General features: G+C 36.8%; 1 protein-coding gene and 1 pseudogene across 4 annotated transcripts in view; one reads left to right on the top strand and one right to left on the bottom strand.

The window, feature by feature from the left end:
* Positions 1-19,409, top strand: part of KHDRBS2 (KH RNA binding domain containing, signal transduction associated 2) — a 713,761-nt gene that overhangs the window by 514,002 nt on the left and 180,350 nt on the right. The window lies entirely within an intron of this gene.
* On the bottom strand, positions 8,898-9,311 carry LOC113630869 (SS18-like protein 2 pseudogene; annotated as a pseudogene).

The following is a 19,409-nucleotide window of genomic DNA, read 5'->3' as shown; positions in this document are numbered from 1 at the left end:
ATCTTCCTGCTTTGCCCTGTGCACCCCTGTTACTGCACTCTCCTCCATGGCTCTGAAGCTCCCCCCACCCCCCGCAACCCCCTGTCTCCTCCAGTGACAGGGCTTCCTAGTGTGTGGAAACTTTTCCTCCTTCATAGCTCCCTCCCAGAGGTGCAGGTCCCATTCTTATTCTTTTGTTTCTGTTTTTTCTTTTGCCCTACCCATGTACGTGGGGAGTGTCTTGCCTTTTGGGAAGTCTGAGGTCTTCTGCCAATGTTCAGTAGGTGTTCTGTAAGAGTTGTTCCACATGTAGATGTATTTCTGATGTATTTGTGTGGAGGAAGGTGATCTCCATGTCTTACTCCTCCACCATCTTGAAGGTCCCCCCGACCTTGATTCTTATGCTTCTTAATAAATATCGTTTCCGTAGGCAACAGGACTACCTGTAAAAGAATTTTGTCTTTGTGTCTGCAAACAATTGACAAATTGTTTTGTTCTCAGTTCCCATTGTATAGAACAACTAAAGAATGAGGAGGAGGAGGAGGAGGTGGAAGCAGGGAAGCATGATTCAGTCCATAATTCAAAAAATATATTTTAAATTTGTGAAAACAAAGTCAGGATTTAAATAATCAGTGTTGTAGTCAAAAGAGTTCAAACCAAGAAATCCTTCTAATTTCCCTTTTTACCCTTATATGTTTTTGAGATAATTGTCTTAAATCTTTACATGTGCTTTTTTTTTTTTTTTTTCAGTATGCAGACCTCTCACTGTTGTTGCCTCTCCAGTTGCAGAGCACAGGCTCCAGACGCACAGGCTCAGCGGCCATGGCTCACAAGCCCGGCCGCTCCATGGCATGTGGGATCTTCCCAGACCGGGGCACGAACCCACATACCCTGCATCAGCAGGCAGACTCTCAACCACTGTGCCACCAGGGAAGACCTACATGTGCTCTTTATCATGATGTGGAGAGCCATAACTTTCTGTCTCTGCCATTTCTCTCTCTCAGTCTCTCGCTTTCTCATACACACACACACACACACACACACATAATTCATCCTGCCATCTGTTCCTCATTCTTCTGCCATTCCAAGATGGGAGAGGGTGAAGGCATGAACGTAGCTCTCTTTAGGCTTCTCTTCCATGACCCATCCAGGCCTTAGTTAAGGAGAAAGATCTTCCTGAATCCTGTGGCTACAAACTGTACCTGGAAAAATGTGTAAAATTATAGATTAAATGCTGAAGAAAGGACATTTCCTCACCTTAAATAAAATTTGGAGCATTTTCTAAATATTGCTTCTGCACTTAAGGACATAAAAGTCATTTCAGACTTCTTTGTCCATGTTTGTAACTAGACTTAGGGTGAAAAGATTGTAATTTCTTGTGCATATATTTAGCAGGCAAAAATTCTTAGTCATAACATCAAAATAAAACTAGTGTAATTTGAAAGTATTATCTTCACAATATTGTAGTTCTGTGTTTTGCATTATCAGCCATACTGATACATAGTAAATATGAGCAAAACAGGTAAAGTCCTAAAATTTCACTTTTCTCACCTTAAAATGAGTAAGATGATGCTACTAATTTATTGGTTAGGACAATTGTATCTGTTTTCTATTTTTGCATGACAAACTTAGTACCTCAAAACAATATCCAATGGACATTGTGGTGCATGTATCTTTGCAGCACTATTTACAAAAGCCAGGTCATGGTAGCAAACAAAATGTGCATCAACAGATGAATGCATAAAGAAGATGTGGTACATATATACAATGGAATATTACTCAGCCATAAAAAGGAATGAAATTGGGTCATTTGTAGAGACATGGATTGTACGTGTGGACCTAGAGATTGTCATACAGAATGAAGTAAGTCAGAAAGAGAAAAACAAATATCATATTAATGCATATATGTGGAATCTAGAAAAATGGTACAGGTGAACCTGTTTGCAAGGCAGAAATAGAGACAAAGATGTAGAGAACAAATATATGGACACCAAGGTGAGAAAAAGGGGGTGGAATGAATTGGGAGATTGGGATTGACATACATACACTAATATGTGTAAAATAGATAACTAATAAGAACCTGCTGTAGAGCACAGAGAACTCTACTTTACTTCTCTGTACAGTAGAAACTATCACAAAATTGTAAAACTACTATACCCTAATAAAAAATAAAAACAAACAAACAATACCCATTTCTTATCTCACAGTTCTGTAGGTCAGAAGCCTGGATGGGCTCAATTATGTTTTTTGTTCAGAGTCTCACAATTCTAAAACCATGGTATCAGCCAGGCCCTGATGTCATTTGGAGTTCAGAGTCCTATTTCAAGCTCCTGTGGTCATGGAAGAATTTAGTTTCTCAGTTGAATAGAGTCTGATGTCCTTGATTCCTTGCTGATGGTCATCCAGGAATCACTCTCAGATCCTGGAGGCCACCCACTTCCTTACCATGTGGCTCCTCAAAGCCAGCAGTGAATCCTCTTCATGCTTTGGATCTCTCTGGCTTCCTGTGTCTGTGATCAGATTTAAAAAGGACTCATATGATTAATTCAGTCCCACCTGAATAATACCCCTATCTTAAGGTCAGCTGATTTGAAACCTTAATTACAGCTGCAAAATCCCTTCATGGCAGTACCGAGATTAGTGTTTGATTGAATATTAGGAGAAGTTGTGTGTACACCAGCAGCCAGGAATCAGGGGCCATCTTAAAATCCTACCCACTACAAGGACCAAATGGGATCTGGTATGCAAGGCTATAAAGCTGTTTAGCAAACTTCTTGGAATATACGAACACTCATCATCATCGCCATTGTTGTCATCACAGTTATCATCACCAAGAGAAGAGGGGGAGCAGTGACACCTTAAATCAATTTTGGCTGAAATGCAGACAAATTGAATAAGACTAAAGAGCTGCTCATTGGTGTTCTTTCTTTATCAGATATAATTTCTCTGAATTATCAGTGTAAGTAGAGAAACATGGAGGCAGATATAATTCCACTGGACATTGTTTTAAATAATACTCAATCATTAATCGTCTACATAAGTGCGGTCACCTCCTCTAGCAAATTCTACTGCCATTTCCTCCTTTCTTCTATCCCATCTTAATTCGGGAACACTTGTATTCTTTTAGGACCATCTACTTTTAACATATTTTGTTCTCCAAGTAGCATTTGGACTCCTTAAGGATAAAACAAATGCCTATCATCCCCAGGAAATGTCCTGGTAGAGCAAACATGCTTTGAAATTATTAAATTATTAAATAGATGTACTCCTGCAGACAAGTAGTTGACATGAAGGAAATCCAGCACATGAACCCAGGATGTCCTAACAGGCAGTTGAGTGTGCTATGGCAACAGAATCTAGGAGCTCATGATATTTAGATATCCATGAAAGCAATCTGCATCAGGAAACAGGACCATAGTCACAGGTGTTTAGAAGCAGGAGTGCTGTCCAAGTGTGAGGGACTGGCAAGAAAAAGATGGTGTCCCAATCCTATGGGTGAACAATTTAAAAAATGAACTTCCATACCAGGATATGGGACAGAGGTGCCTAGGTCAGCAACAAGGGTGGACACATGAAAGCTCTGTCCCCTACCTACAGCCAGGATGGGCCCCATATCTGAAGAAATTAGTAGATCCAGTTGTTAAGTTGAGAAAGGTCCAGAATCATGAGGGTCCTGAAATCAGCACATCAGAGTAAGATTTTTTCCAATTAAAACTAATGTTAAAGGAGGGGAATGCAGTACAGCCTACACTACTATTCCATAACTGTCTAGTGTAGAACCAGGTTAATTTTGAACATAAGGATTCTGAGACACAGGTAGCATTTACTTTGCTGCTCATGGGGAAGGAACTGGGGAGAAAAGGCCCAGTGGGAAGAAAGAGTTGTGATCACCTTACTGAAGTTCCTTGTGTTAATGGTGAGAGAAACTGCCTTTAAAACATATTTTTAGACAAGATCACTTGACTTTCTATTCTAACAATACAATATGTAGTTGTGTGCAGTTCATCTGAATAGGATTTGAATAAAAAAAAACCATTAAATTAACCTCTTAATCATTCCCTTTGTAAAAGGTTTATGCCAAGGTTAATCAGGGACCAAGAACTCTGTTTCTTATCTCAAAGGATAAAGAACTTAGAGACTTAGGATAAAGAACTTGTCCTAGTTCTTTAGCACAAGTCCAAGCAGCATCAGCACAATTCTGAACTTGAGTTCAGGATATTAAAAATGCCCTTTTGCCGTCGTTCTTATAGGTATATTATAAAGGAAATCTTATTACTTAGAGATGTGTGTGTATATATTGGCACACACATAACATAGATACTCATATGTTTTGATTAATACACATAACTTACTACTTTATAACTTCCACAGGCAATAATCAACACTCATAAATAACATTTTCATAATAGTATTGAGCCACAATGGAATTATAAAGTGTTGAAAAGAGAAGGAGATGGAGGTAGAGGGATGAACAAAATAAGGATTATATACTAAAACCAACTTTACTGCCTATTCAACTATTTTTTCCTTCTAACATTATATTAGTACATTCCATGCCTGAATGGATATAAAAGTATAAAGAAATAGAATCATAGTAGTGCTGATGAACACTTTGGATTTATATGTCAAGAGATTTATTTGAGAAACTCTAACTGGAAGGGAATTAATGGAAAGATAATCAACCAAAAGAGGTTTTGTGATTATGTGCCTTAAAAAATGTTTGATTTGGGCTTCTCTGGTGGTGCAGTGATTGAGAGTCTGCCTGACGATGCAGGGGACACGGGTTCGCGCCCCGGTCTGGGAGGGTCCCACGTGCCGCGGAGCGGCTGGGCCCGTGGGCCGTGGCCACTGGGCCTGTGTGTCTGGAGCCTGTGTTCAGCAATGGGAGAGGCCACAGCAGTGAGAGGCCCGCGTACCACAAAAAAAAAAAAAAAAAGTGTGATTTCATCTTAGAAATTCTAAGTCATTGCTTTGTTTCTTTAAGGTGTCGTAATGATAGTACTCTCTCTTGATTATCTTATTTAATATATACATTATTCACAAAACCATGAACCATGAAAAAGAAAAATACTTAGTAAGCTTAGAAATAAAAGTATTTTTTTTTAGGTTAGAGCAGTGGGAATCTGCAATAAAAAGCCCTCAAGATATTTAAAATGTTGAAAAGAAAGGAAAAAGGAACATTTCTATAGCTTATATCTATGACTCCTTATATCTCCGACTGCTTATTTAATGCTTTTTAAAAAAATGTATAGTGTCTTGGAAAAGATACTTTGGGAACAAAATACTGTAGTGTTAAAAACTTACTGTACCATAATTCATGATTGATGCTGCAAAGTCCAGTAAAAGAATACCAAGTCTCATAGAAAACGTTTCAAGTACAGGTTAGTTGTCCACTTTGTCCTTTGACTCTATTTTTGATGGCTTCAAACATTCCACAAAAATTGAGAGTAAGGTATCAGTCTTCATTGTCAATTCATCCTTCTATTCATTTTCAGTGAATTTTAACAGTTTAACATTATAACTATTGACTATTTACTTAAACAAATATATTGAATACCTTTTTTTTGGTCTTATACATACATTAGTATATGTCTCTATACACTGCAGGTATATAATACTTCAAAATGTATAGAGATTTTTGTTTAAGATAAAACTACAGAATAACAACTGAAAACCATAAAAGTATAGTTTCCAATTTTATCTTTTAAATATTAAATAAGCTAAAATGCTTCATTACCCAAGACATTAACATAATAAGAAAGAAAAGATAATTATTTGCTTTTATCATGATTGCGGTACCAAGTAGAAGAACTGTAAAATTTACAATTTAGAACTCATTCTAATATCATAAAGTTCTGTAATGTTTTTAAGATTACTGTAACAGACAATATAAAATGCATTCATACTGAAAAAACATTTATGTTTTATACTTATGGACTAACTATACTACTCTCTGACCAAACTAAACATAACTAATCACTCTTTTCTAATGATATTACATGGCTGGTACATTTCACTGGTACAAAATGTGGCCTTGTATCTTCTTTGCTGTTTTGGTAGTAAGAGAACAGATTAAGCACCTTCATGCTCGAAAACATAAAGATGAAATATTTCACATTGTACAGGGATCTTTGTTTCTGCATTTGTATGTTTCTACTCGTATGCAAAATGATCTGTGCACATAGGCTTGTAATAATGTGATAGGGATGCGTCAGAATGACCACTCTGGAGAATGATATTAGCATCATGGTAATGTTAGACATTCTTCCTTTTTATCTCCCTTTTTTAAACAACAAAATAGATATCCACCCACAAACAAAAGTGTCCTTGTGGATGTTGTGGGATCTAGCACCATATATACGCCAAGGGATCTGGGAGGAATCTCACTCACCTATGCATCCAGTAATAAGCAGACAGACCTCAGTACAAAGTGTGGAACCAGGGGAGAGAGTGAACATGTCCAAAGCCCTCTCATCCACATTGGGGAAAAGAAAACCTGGAGAGTGCTGATCTGGGCAGATACTCACACATGATTGAGAATTTGCAGAAATCAGCCTTCCTTAGAGGAGATTCTAGCACACCAGTGGAGGAAATAAAATGTGAGTTTGGTCACAGGGGAGGCAGTAGTAAGAGAAATGTTCCCAGTGCTGCCTTCACCCAGGGTAACTGCACTGGACTGCTCTCTAGCAGCACTGACCTCTCCGGCAGAGGAAAAGGAGAGCAGTCAGTGATTGCCTGGCTATTGCAGTGTTCAGGACACAGCTGGAGAAAACCACTTCCTTCCAGCAGCACCAAGAGTATTGAGGTGGGACCTCCATGACAGGGGGGAGGGAGGAGATCTGGAAAGAGGCAGATAAGGGACTTGCTTCCTGCTGACTGTACTCAGCAAGACATCCACCCATGAGCCTCTGGGAGTACCATGCCTGGTACCACCCCACTGACTCCACAGGTCTGTAGGCAAGTCTCAGATGGCTAACCCTGCCCTTCCCCCTATTCGGCTGCTGGCTCTTAGTGTACTTTCCTGAGTGCAGGAGCAAAAGACCTCCTGTAGACAGAGAGTGCAACCGGAAACAGACCATGGTCTGTGGGCAAGGGAGAAACCATCTTCTGAAACATAAGAGAGGTCCGCAGTAGCCTGCCTGGTGACTTGTAAGAATGAGAGAAGACATAAAAACTTAAGGATCCTGCCAAAAGAGAGAAAAAGTATAGTAGAAAGGGTGTACCAACACCCTATATAATACAGTACAACCCCATATAATAAAGACACCACCAAATAGAATACCCCATCTGAAGGCAATAAGCAAAGATTTAAGAGGGGGTCAGCTACTTCAGATGTGAAAGTAGCAGCACAAAACTATGAAGAATGTTTAAAATTAAGTAAACATGCCATCACAAAGAGAAAATGATATTTCTCCAATAACCAAACTCAAAAATGCTAACTTTGTAATGTCACTGATAGAATTCAAAATAACTGTTTTGTAGAAACTCAATGAGCTATGAGAAAACTCAGAAAGACAGTACAATGAAATCTTGGGGAAAAATACATGATTGAAATGAGATTTTCCCAAAGATATAGAAATCATAATAGAGAACCAGAGATTCTGGAGTTGAAGAACTCAATGAATAAAGTAAAATATGTAATAAAGAGAATCTGAAGTAAAGCGGAGCAAAGGGTAGAAAGAATAAGTGAAATAGAGGGCAGGGGTTTTGAAATAATCCAGTTAGAAGAGAAAAAAAAAAAAAAAAAAAAGAATGAAAAAGGATAAAAAAGCCTAAATGATTATTTCATCAAAATTAAAAACATTAGAATAATTGGGATTTCAGAAGGAGAAAAGATGGAGAAGTGAACAGAAAATGTATTTAAAGAAATCATACCTGTTAAATTCCTAAACCTGGGAGGAGAATTGGACATCTTAATTTACAAAGCCAGTAGATCACCCTATTATCTCAATGCAGAAAGACCTTCTCCAAGACAGGTTATAATGAAACTGTCAAAAATCAAGGATAAATGTAAAATACTAAAAAAAACTTGTAACCTACAAAGGAGCCCCCATTAGGCTGTCACTGGATTTCTCAACAGAAACCCTACAGGCCTGGAGAAAGAGGAATAACATATTCAAAGTACAGAAATAAAGAAAAAAAATTACCAGCCAAGAATACACTATTTCACTAAATTATCCTTCAGATATGAAGGAGAAATAAAATCTTTTCTAGATAAACAAAAGCCAAGGGAGTTCATCACCATTAGACCTGCCTGCAAAACATGCTAAAATTGAATGATGCAAGCAACATGAAAATATAAGAAAGTTTATAACACACAGGCAAAAATAAACATACAGTCAGATGTAGAAAACTCTAAATCTGTAATACAATGGCCACTTAACTGTAGTATAAGGTCAAAAGAAAATAGTATTTAAAATTATTATAGCAACCATAATGTGTTAATGAATACACAATATAAAAGAGGTAAATAAGACATCAAAAAAAGGGGGGCCAGAGTGAAAAGGGTGAAGTTTTTTTATTTTGTGGAAAGGCAAGCCAAAGCAACCTGAAAAGAGCAGTCTGGGGGTATACAACCACAAACTGGTAGAATGGAGTACAGTTACATGTCCATTTGAGAGTGTCAGTCAAGAGGCTTGCTCAATACTTGCTCAGTTTCCTCTTCAGGTTGAAACTAAAAAGGTAGACTTGAGGATGTCTGTGATGTCTTTGCTATCCAAACACACTTATTTCAGGAAGGAGGACACCTGGAGTCAACTTACTTGAGGGAATCCACTTAATTATTAAAATAAATATTTACGCTGAGAACCACAGATATTCCATTCGTGTTCTAAGCAGTTGAGTTGGTAAAGATCTTGTTCCCATTTCATAGGAAATAGATTACATTCAATTACTCCTCATAACAGCCAACTGGAAGATTATTCCATTGCTTTTGAAGCACTGGTTAGATTGGTATCTGTGATGGTAGCCAAATAAATGAGGTTTCTGTGTAAGACACACTGGTACTGGACACACTCATTCACCAGACTCTTGTTCTGATACCCCATGATACAGCAGATCATGATACAGCTAGTATCATGATACAGCTAGTCATTCTCCTCCAGGAGCTGCTGGATTGTATCCTGATTAACTTCTGCCTTGCCTCTCAGCCAGTCCAGTATGAAGGTCACTGACAGGTTAGAACCTGGCCTCAGGCCCTGCAGACCTGCGAGCAACTAGACCAGAGCTGACCAGCAGCTAAAAGAGTAAAGCTTTTATAGCCAGTCGAAGTTAAGTTGCTACCAGCTTACAATGGACTGTTTAATCAATAATATATCTTCTGTAAGCCTCATGGTAACACAAAGCAAAAACCTAGAACAGATGAACAGAAGATAAAGGAAGAAAAAACATCATACCAGCACAGAAAATCACCAATTTACAAAGACAGGCAGAAACAGAGGGAAAATATGAAACAATGAAAATACAAAACAGTTAATAAAATGGCATTTGTAAGTCCTCCCATATCAATAGAAACTCAATGTAAATGGATTGAATTCACCAATCAAAAGGCACAAAGCAGCTGGATGGAATAATAAACAAAACCCAAATATATAATTCCTACAAAAGACTCACTTATAAGCTCAAAGGAATGGGTGGAAAAAAAATTCCATGCAAGTGAAAACCCAAAGAAAGCAGGGATAGTAATAAGTATATCAGAAAAAATAAGGCTTTAAGCCAAAAACTGCAAAAAGAGACAGAGAAGGTCATCATGTAATATAAAAGGGTCAATCCATCAAGAAGATATAACAGTTGTAAATATATATACATCCAACATAGGAGCACCTAACATGCTAAGTAAACACTAACAGATGTGAAGGGAGAAAAACCAAAGATATAGTAAGAGTAGGGGACTTCAATACCCATTATCAACAATGGATACATCATTTTCCAGACAAAAAATCAACAAGGAAACGATGATCTTGAACAATACATTGGACCAAATGGATTCAACAGACATTTTTAGAACAATCCATCCAACAAAAGCAGAATACAGTTTTTTCTCAAGTGTACTTGGAACATTCCCCAGGATTGACCATAAAATAGGGCATGAAACAAGTCTTAGGAAATTAAAGAAAATTGAAATCATATTAAGTATCTTTTCCAGTTACAATGGACTGAAACTAGAAATCAACAAGAAGAAGATGGAAAATCTACAAATGTGTTGAAATTAACACTCACATGAACAACCAATGAATTAAGCAAAAAAAATCAAAACCAAAAATTTAAAAATCTCAAAATCAATAAAAGTGGAAAAACAGCATACAAAACCCGTAAGTTTTTGTCTCAAACAGCAGTTTTGAGAGGGAAGTATACAGTGATAAATGCATGTAATTAGAAAATAGATCTCAGATTTAAAAACCTAACTTTACACCTCAAGGAACTAGAAACGAAAGAACAAAAGAACCCCTAAGTTAGCAGACAGAATAAAATAAAGATCTGGGCAGAAATAAATGAAATAGAGACCAGAAAAAACAATAGAAAAAAAACCAACAAATCTAAGAGCTGTTGTATTTTTTTAAAATAAAACCAAAACTGACAAACCTTTAGATAAACTAAGAAAAAAAGAGAAGACTCAAAATCAGAAATGAAAGAGGAGACATTACAACTGTTACTACAGAAGCACATAGAATTTTTTTAACATCTTTATTGGAGTATAATTGATTTACAATGGTGTGTTAGTTTCTGCTGTATAAAAAAATGAATCAGCTATACATAAACATATATCCCCATATCACCTCCCTCTTGCTTCTCCCTCCCACCCTCCCTATCACACTCCTCTAGGGGGAAACAAAACGCAAAGCTGATCTCCCTGTGCTATGCGGCTGCTTCCCACTAGCTATCTATTTTACGTTTGGTAGTGTATATGTCCATGCCACTCTATCACTTCGTCCCAGCTTACCCTTCCCCCTCCCTGTGTCCTCAAGTCCATTTTCTACATATGCAACTTTACTCCTGTCCTACCCCTAGGTTCTTCAGGAAAAAAATTTTTTTTAATATTCCATATATATGTGTTAGCATATGGTACTTGTTTTTCTCTTTCTGATTTACTTCACTCTGTATGACAGACTCCAAGTCCATCTACCTCACTACAAATAACTCAACTTCGTTTCTTTTTATGGCTGAGTAATATTTCATGTATATATGAGCCACATCTTCTTTAACCATTCAACTGTCAATGGACACATAGATTGCTTCCATGTCCTGGCTATTGTAAATAGAGCTGCAATGAACACTGTGGTACATGACTCTTTTTGAACGATGGTTCTCTCAGGGTATATGCCCAGTAGTGGGATTTCTGGGTCGTATGGTAGCTCTATTTTTAGTTTTTTAAGGAACCTCCATACTGTTTTCCATAGTGACTGTATCAATTTACATTCCCACCAACAGTGCAAGAGGGTTCCGTTTTCTCTACACCCACTCCAGCCTTTACGACCTGTAGATTTTCTGATGATGGCCATTCTGACAGGTGTGAGGTGATATCTCATTGTAGTTTTGATTTACATTTCTCAAATGATTAGTGATGTTGAGCATCCTTTCATGTGCTTGTTGGCAATCTGCATATCTTCTTTGGAGAAATGTCTATTTAGGTGTTCTGCTCATTTTTGCATTAGGTTATTTGTTTTTTTGATATTGAGCTGCATGAACAGCTAGTATATTTTGGAGATTAATCCTTTATCACTTGCTTCGTTTGCAAATATTTTCTCCCATTATGAGGGTTGCCTTTTGGTCTTGTTTATGGTTTCCTTTGCTGTGCAAAAGCGTTTAAGTTTCATTAGGTCCATTTTGTTTTGTTTTGTTTTTATTTCCATTTCTCTAGGAGGTGGGTCAAAAAGGATATTTCTGTGATGTATGTCATAGAGTGTTCTCCCTAGGTGTTCCTGTACGAGTTTTATAGTGTCTGGCCTTACATTTAGCTCTTTAATCCATTTTGAGTTTATTTTTGTGTATGGTGTTAGGAAGTGTTCTAATTTCATTCTTTTACATGCAGCTGTCCAGTTTTCCCAGCATCACTTATTGAAGAGGCTGTCTTTTCTACACTGTATATTTTTACCTCCTTTATCAAAGATACAGTGACAATTTGTGTGTGAGTTTATCTCTGGGCTTTCTACCATAATCCCTTGATCTATATTTCTGTTTTTGTGCCCATACCATAATGTCTTGATTACTGTAGCTTTGTAGTATAGTCTGATGTGTGGTAGCCTGATTCCTCAAGCTCCTTTTTTCTTTCTCAAGATTGCTTGGGCTACTCGGGGTCTTTTGTGTTTCCATACAAATTATGAAAGTTTTTGTTCTACTTCTGTGAAAAATGCCAGTGGTAGTTTGATAGGGATTGCATTGAATGTACAGATGCTTTGGGTAGTAAACTCATTTTCACAATGTTGATTCTTCCAATCCAAGAACATGGAATATCTCTCCATCTGTTTGTATCACCTTTAATTTCTTTCATCAGTGTCATACTTTTCTGCATACAGGTCTTTTGGCTGCTTAGGTAGGTTTATTCCTAGGTCTTTTATTCTTTTTGTTGCAGTGGTAAATGGGAGTGATTCCTTAATTTCTTTTTCAGATTTTTCATCATTAGTGTATAGGAATGCCAGAGATTTCTGTGCATTAATTTTGTATCCTGCTACTTTACCACATTCATTGATCAGCTCTAGTAGCTTTCAGGTAGCATCTTGGGATTCTCTATGTATAGTATCCTGTCATCTGCAAACAGTTACAGCTTTACTTTTCTGATTTGGATTCCTTTTATTTCTTTTTCTTCTCTGACTGCTGTGGCTAAAACTTCCAAAACTATGTTGAATAAGTGGGCAAACTTGTTCCTGATCTTAGTGGAAATGATTTCAATTTTTCACCATTGAGGATGATGTTGGCTGTGGGTTTGTCATATATTGCCTTTATTATGTTGAGGTAAGTTCCCTCTATGCCTACTTTCTGGAATGTTTTATCATAAATGGGTGTTGAATTTTGTCAAAAGCTTTCTCTGCATCTATTGAGATGATCACACGGATTTTCTCCTTCAATTTGTTAACATGGTGTATCACATTGATTGATTTGCATGTATTAAAGAATCCTTGATTTCCTAGGATAAACCCCACTTGATCATGTTGTATGATCCTTTTAATGTGCTGTTGGATTCTGTTTGCTACTGTTTTCTTGTGCTGTTGGATTTTTGCGTCTATGATCATGAGTGATATTGTTCTGTAGTTTTTTTGTGTGTGTGTGACATCTTTGTCTGATTTTGGTATCAGGGTGATGGTGGCCTTGTTGAATAAGATATGGAGTTTTCTTTCGTCTGCTATATTTTGGAAGAGTTTGAGAAGGGTAGGTGTTAGCTCTTCTCTAAACGTTTGGTAGAATTTACTATGAAGCCATCTGGTCCTGGGCTTTATTTGTTGGAAGATTTTTAATCACAGTCTAAATTTCAGTGCTTGTGACTGGTCTGTTTATATTTTCTATTTCTTCCTGTTTCAGTCTTGGGAGGTTGTGCTTTTCCAAGAATTTGTCCGTTTCTTCCAGATTGTGCATTTTATTGGCATATAGTGCTTGTAGTAATCTCTCATGACCCTTTGTATTTCTGCAGTGTCAGTTGTTAGTTCTACTTTTTCATTTCTAATTTTATTGATATGAGTATTCTCCCTTTTTTTTTGATGTGTCTGACTAGTGCTTTATCAGTTTTGTTTATCTTCTCAAAGAACAAGCCTTTAGATTTATTGATCTTTGCTCTTGTTTCCTTCATTTCTTTCTCATTTATTTCTGATCTGATCTTTTTGAGTTCTTTCCTTTTGCTAACTCTCGGTTCTTTTGTTCTTCTTTCTCCAATTGCTTTAGGTATAAGGTTAGGTTGTTTATTTGAGATGTTTCTTGTTTCTTGAGGTAGGATTGTATTGCTATAAACTTCCCTCTTAGAACTGCTTTTGCTGCATTCCATAGGTTTTGAGCCATCATTTGTTCATTGTCATTTTTTTCTTGGTATTCTTTGATTTCCTCTTTGATTTCTTCAGTGATTTCTTGCTATTGAGTAGTATGCTGTTTAGCCTCCACATGTTTGTACATTTCACAGACTTTTTTTCCTGTAATTGATATCTAGTCTCTTAGCATTGTAGTCACAAAAGATACTTGATGTGATTTCAATTTTCTTAAATTTACCAAGGCTTGATTTGTGACCCAAAATATTATCTACCCTGGAGAATGTCCCATAAGCACTTGAGTAGAAAGTGTATTCTGTTGTTTTTGGATGGAATGTCCTATAAATATCAATTAAGCCCATCTTATATAATGTGTCATTTAAAGCTTTTGTTTCGTTTTTTATTTTCATTTTGAATGATCTGTCCATTGATGAAAGTGGGGTGTTAAATTCCCCTACTATGATTGTGTTGCTGTCAATTTCCCCTTTTATGGCTGTTAACGTTTGCCTTATGTATTGATGTGCTCCTATGTTGGGTACATAGATATTTACAATTGTTATATCTTCTTGGATTGATCCCTTGATCATAATGTAGTGTCCTTCTTTGTCTCTTGTAGTCTTTATTTTAAAGTCTATTTTGTCTGATACGAGAATTGCTACTCCAGCTTTCTTTTGATTTCCATTTGTTTGGAATATCTTTTTCCATCCCTTCACTTTCAGTCTGTATGTGTTCCTAGGTCTGAAATGGGTCTCTTATAGACACCATATATACGGATCTTGGTTTTTTTACCAATTCAGCCAGTCTGTGTCTTTTGGTTGGAGCATTTAATCCATTTACATTTAAGGCAGTTATCAATATGTCTGTTCCTATGAACATTTTCCTAATTGTTTGGGGTTTGTTATTGTAGGTCTTTTCCTTCTCTTGTGTTTCCCACCTAGAGAAGTTCCTTTAGCATTTGTTGTAAAGCTGGTTTGGTGGTGCTGAATCCTTTTAGCTTTTGCTTGTCTGTAAATGTTTTCATTTCTCCATTGAAGCTGACTGAAATCCTTGCTGTTTAGAGTAATCTTCATTTTAATCTTTTCCCTTTCATCACTGTATTTTTTTTCCTTAACATCTTTATTGGAGTATAATTGCTTTACAATCGTGTGTTAGTTTCTGCTTTACAACAAAATGAATCAGTTATATATATACATATGTTCCCATATCTCTTCCCTCTTGCATCTCCCTCCCTCCCACCGTCCCTATCCCACCCCTCCAGGTGGTCACAAAGCACCGAGCTGATCTCCCTGTGCTATGCGGCTGCTTCCCACTAGCTATCTACCTTACATTTGGTAGCGTATATATGTCCATGCCTCTCTCTCACTTTGTCACACCTTACCCTTCCCCTTCTCCATATCCTCGAGTCCATTCTCTAGTAGGTCTGTGTTTTTATTCCTGTCTTACCCCTAGGTTCTTCATGACATTTTTTTCTTAAATTCCATATATATGTGTTAGCATATGGTATTTGTCTCTCTCTTTCTGATTTACTTCACTCTGTATGACAGACTCTACGTCTATCCACCTCATTACACATAGCTCAATTTCGTTTCTTTTTATGGATCAGTAATATTCCATTGTATATATGTGCCACATCTTCTTTATCCATTCATCCAATGATGGACACTTAGGTTGTTTCCATCTCTGGGCTATTGTAAATAGAGCTGCAATGAACATTTTGGTACATGACTCTTTTTGAATTATGGTTTTCTCAGGGTATATGCCCAGTAGTGGGATTGCTGGGTCATATGGTAGTTCTATTTGTAGATTTTTAAGGAACCTACATACTGTTCTCCCCAGTGGCTGTACCAATTTACATTCCCACCAGCAGTGCAAGAGTTTTCCTTTTTCTCCACACCCTCTCCAGCATTTATTATCTCTAGATTTTTTGATGATGGCCATTCTGACCAGTGTGAGATGATATCTCATTGTAGTGTTGATTTGCATTTCTCTAATGATTAGTGATGTTGAGCATTCTTTCATGTGTTTGTTGGCAGTCTGTATATCTTCTTTGGAGAAATGTTTATTTAGGTCTTCTGCCCATTTTTGGGTTGGGTTGTTTGTTTTTTTGTTATTAAGCTGCATGTGCTGCTTATAAATTTTGGAGATTACTCCTTTGTCAGTTACTTCATTCGCAAATATTTTCTCCCATTCTGCGGGTTGTATTTTGGTCTTGTTTATGGTTTCCTTTGCTGTGCAAAAGCTTTGAAGTTTCGTTAGGTCCCATTTGTTTATTTTTGTTTTTATTTCCATTTCTCTAGGAGGTGGGTCAAAAAGGATCTTGCTGTGATTTATGTCATAGAGTGTCCTGCCTATGTTTTCCTCCAAGAGTTTGATAGTTTCTGGCCTTACATTTAGGTCTTTAATACATTTTGATCTTATTTTTGTGTATGGTGCTAGGGAGTGATCTAATCTCATACTTTTATATGTACCTGTCCAGTTTTCCCAGCACCACTTATTGAAGAGGCTGTCCTTTCTCCACTGTATATTTCTGCCTCCTTTATCAAAGATAAGGTGACCATATATGCGTGGGTTTATCTCTGGGCTTTCTATCCTGATCCATTTACTTATCTTTCTTTTTTTGTGCCAGTACCATACTGTCTTGATTACTGTAGCTTGGTAGTATAGTCTGAAGTCAGGGAGCCTGATTCCTCCAGCTCCGTTTTTCATTCTCAAGATTGCTTTGGCTATTCGGGGTCTTTTGTGTTTCCATACAAATTGTGAAATATTTTGTTCTATGTCTGTGAAAAATGCCAGTGGTAGTTTGACAGGGATTGCATTGAATCTGTAGATTGCTTTGGGTAGTAGAGTCAATTTCACAATGTTCAATCTTCCAATCCAAAAACATGGTATATCTCTCCATCTATTTGTATCATCTTTAATTTCTTTCATCAGTGTCATAATTTTCTGCATACAGGTCTTTTGTCTCCTTAGATAGGATTATTCCTAGATATTTTATTCTTTTTGTGGCAATGGTAAATGGGAGTGTTTTCTTGATTTCACTTTCAGATTTTTCATCATTATTATATAGGAATGCCAGAGATTTCTGTGCATTAATTTTGTATCCTGCTATTATACCAAATTCATTGATTAGCTCTAGTAGTTTTCTGGTAGCATCTTTAGGATTCTCTATGTATAGTATCATGTCATCTGCAAACAGTGACAGCTTTACTTCTTCTTTTCCGATTTGGATTCCTTTTATTTCCTTTTCTTCTCTGATTGCTGTGGCTAAAACTTCCAAAACTATGTTGAATAAGAGTGGTGAGAGTGGGCAACCTTGTCTTGTTCCTGATCTTAGTGGAAATGCTTTCAGTTTTTCATCATTGAGAACGATGTTGGCTGTGAGTTTGTTATATATGGCCTTTATTATGTTGAGGAAAGTTCCCTCTATGCCTACTTTCTGCAGGGTTTTTATCATAAATGGGTGTTGAATTCTGTCAAAAGCTTTCTCTGCATCTATTGAGATGATCATATGGTTTTTCTCCTTCAATTTATTAATATGGTGTATCACATTGATTGATTTGCATATATTGAAGAATCCTTGCATTCCTGGAATAAATCCCACTTGGTCTTGGTGTATGATCCGTTTAATGTGCTGTTGGATTCTGTTTGCTAGTATTTTGTTGAGGATTTTTGCATCTATGTTCATCAGTGATATTGGCCTGTCGTTTTCTTTCTTTGTGACATCTTTGTCTGGTTTTGGTATCAGGGTGATTGTGGCCTCGTAGAATGTGTTTGGGAGTGTTCTTCCCTCTGCTATATTTTGGAAGAATTTGAGAAGGATAGGTGTTAGCTCTTCTCTAAATGTTTGATAGAATTCACCTGTGAAACCATCTGGTCCTGGGCTTTTGTTTGTTGGAAGATTTTTAATCACAGTCTCAATTTCAGTGCTTGTGATTTGTCTGTTCATATTTTCTATTTCTTCCTGATTCAGTCTTGGCAGGTTGTGCATTTCTAAGAATTTGTCCATTTCCTTCAGGTTGTCCATTTCATTGACATAGAATTGCTTGTAGTAATCTCTCATGATCTTTTGTATTTCTGCTCTGTCAGTTTTTACTTCTCCTTTTTCATTTCTAATTCTATTGATTTGAGTCTTCTCCTTTTCTTTCCAGATGAGTCTCACTATTGGTTTATCAATTTTGTTTATCTTTTCAAAGAACCAGCTTTTAGTTTTATTGATTTTTGCTATCGTTTGCTTCATTTCTTTTTCATTTATTTCTGATCTGATTTTTATGATTTCTTTCCTTCTGCTAACTTTGGGGGTTTTTCTGTTCTTCTTTCTCTAATTGCCTTAGGTGCAAGGTTAGGTTGTTTATCCGAGGTGTTTCCTGTTTATTAAGGTAGGACTGTATTGCTATAAACTTCCCTCTTAGGACTGCTTTTGCTGCATCCCATAGATTTTGGGTCGTTGTGTCTCCATTGTCATTTGTTTCTAGGTATTTTTTTTATTTCTTCTTTGATTTCTCCAGTGATCACTTCGTTATTATGTAGAGTATTGTTTAGCCTCTATGTGTTTGTATATTTTACAGATATTTTCCTTTAATTGATATCTAGTCTCATAGCATTGTTGTTGGAAAAGATACTTGATACAATTTCAATTTTGTTAAATTTACCAAGGCTTAATTTGTGACCCAAGATATGATCTATCCTGGAGAATGTTCCATGAGCACTAGAGGAAAATGTGTATACTGCTGTTTTTGGATGGAATGTCCTATAAATATCAATTAAGTCCATCTTGTTTAATGTATCACTTAAAGCTTGTGTTTCCTTACTTACTTTCACTTTGGATGATCTGTCCACTGGTGAAAGTGGGCTGTTAAAGTCCCCTGCTATGAATGGGTTACTGTCAATTTCTCCTTTTATGGTTGTTAGTATTTGCCTTATGTATTGAGGTGCTCCTATGTTGGGTGCATAAATATTTACAATTGTTATATCTTCTTTTGGATCAATCCCTTGATCATTATGTAGTGTCCCTCTTTGTCTCTTCTAATAGTCTTTATTTTAAACTCTATTTTGTCTGATATGAGAATTGCTACTCCAGCTTTCTTTTGGTTTCCATTTGCATGAAATATCTTTTTCCATCCCCTTACTTTCAGTCTGTATGTGTCTCTAGGTCTAAAGTGGGTCTCTTGTAGGCAGCAAATATATGGGTCTTGTTTTTGTATCCATTCACTGAGTGTGTGTCTTTTGGTGGGTGCATTTAGTCCATTTACATTTAAGGTAATTATCGATATGTAGGTTCCTATTCCCATTTTCCTAATTGTTTTGGTTTTGTTATTGTAGGTCTTTTCCTTCTCTTGTGTTTCTTGCCTGGAGAAGTTCCTTTAGCAGTTGTTGTAGAGGTGGTTTGGTAGTGCTGAACTCTCTCAGCTTTTGCTTGTCTGTAAAGGTTTTAATTTCTCCATCAAATCTGAATGAGATCCTTGCCAGGTAGAGTAATCTTTGTTG

This window comes from Aethalodelphis obliquidens, unplaced genomic scaffold (assembly GCF_003676395.1).
Source record: "Aethalodelphis obliquidens isolate GAN/ISIS:26980383/991018 unplaced genomic scaffold, ASM367639v1 scaffold31, whole genome shotgun sequence".
Classification (NCBI taxonomy): Eukaryota; Metazoa; Chordata; class Mammalia; order Artiodactyla; family Delphinidae; genus Aethalodelphis; species Aethalodelphis obliquidens.
The sequence above is the reverse complement of the archived record's forward strand: the minus strand, read 5'-3'. Positions and strand labels throughout refer to the sequence as shown.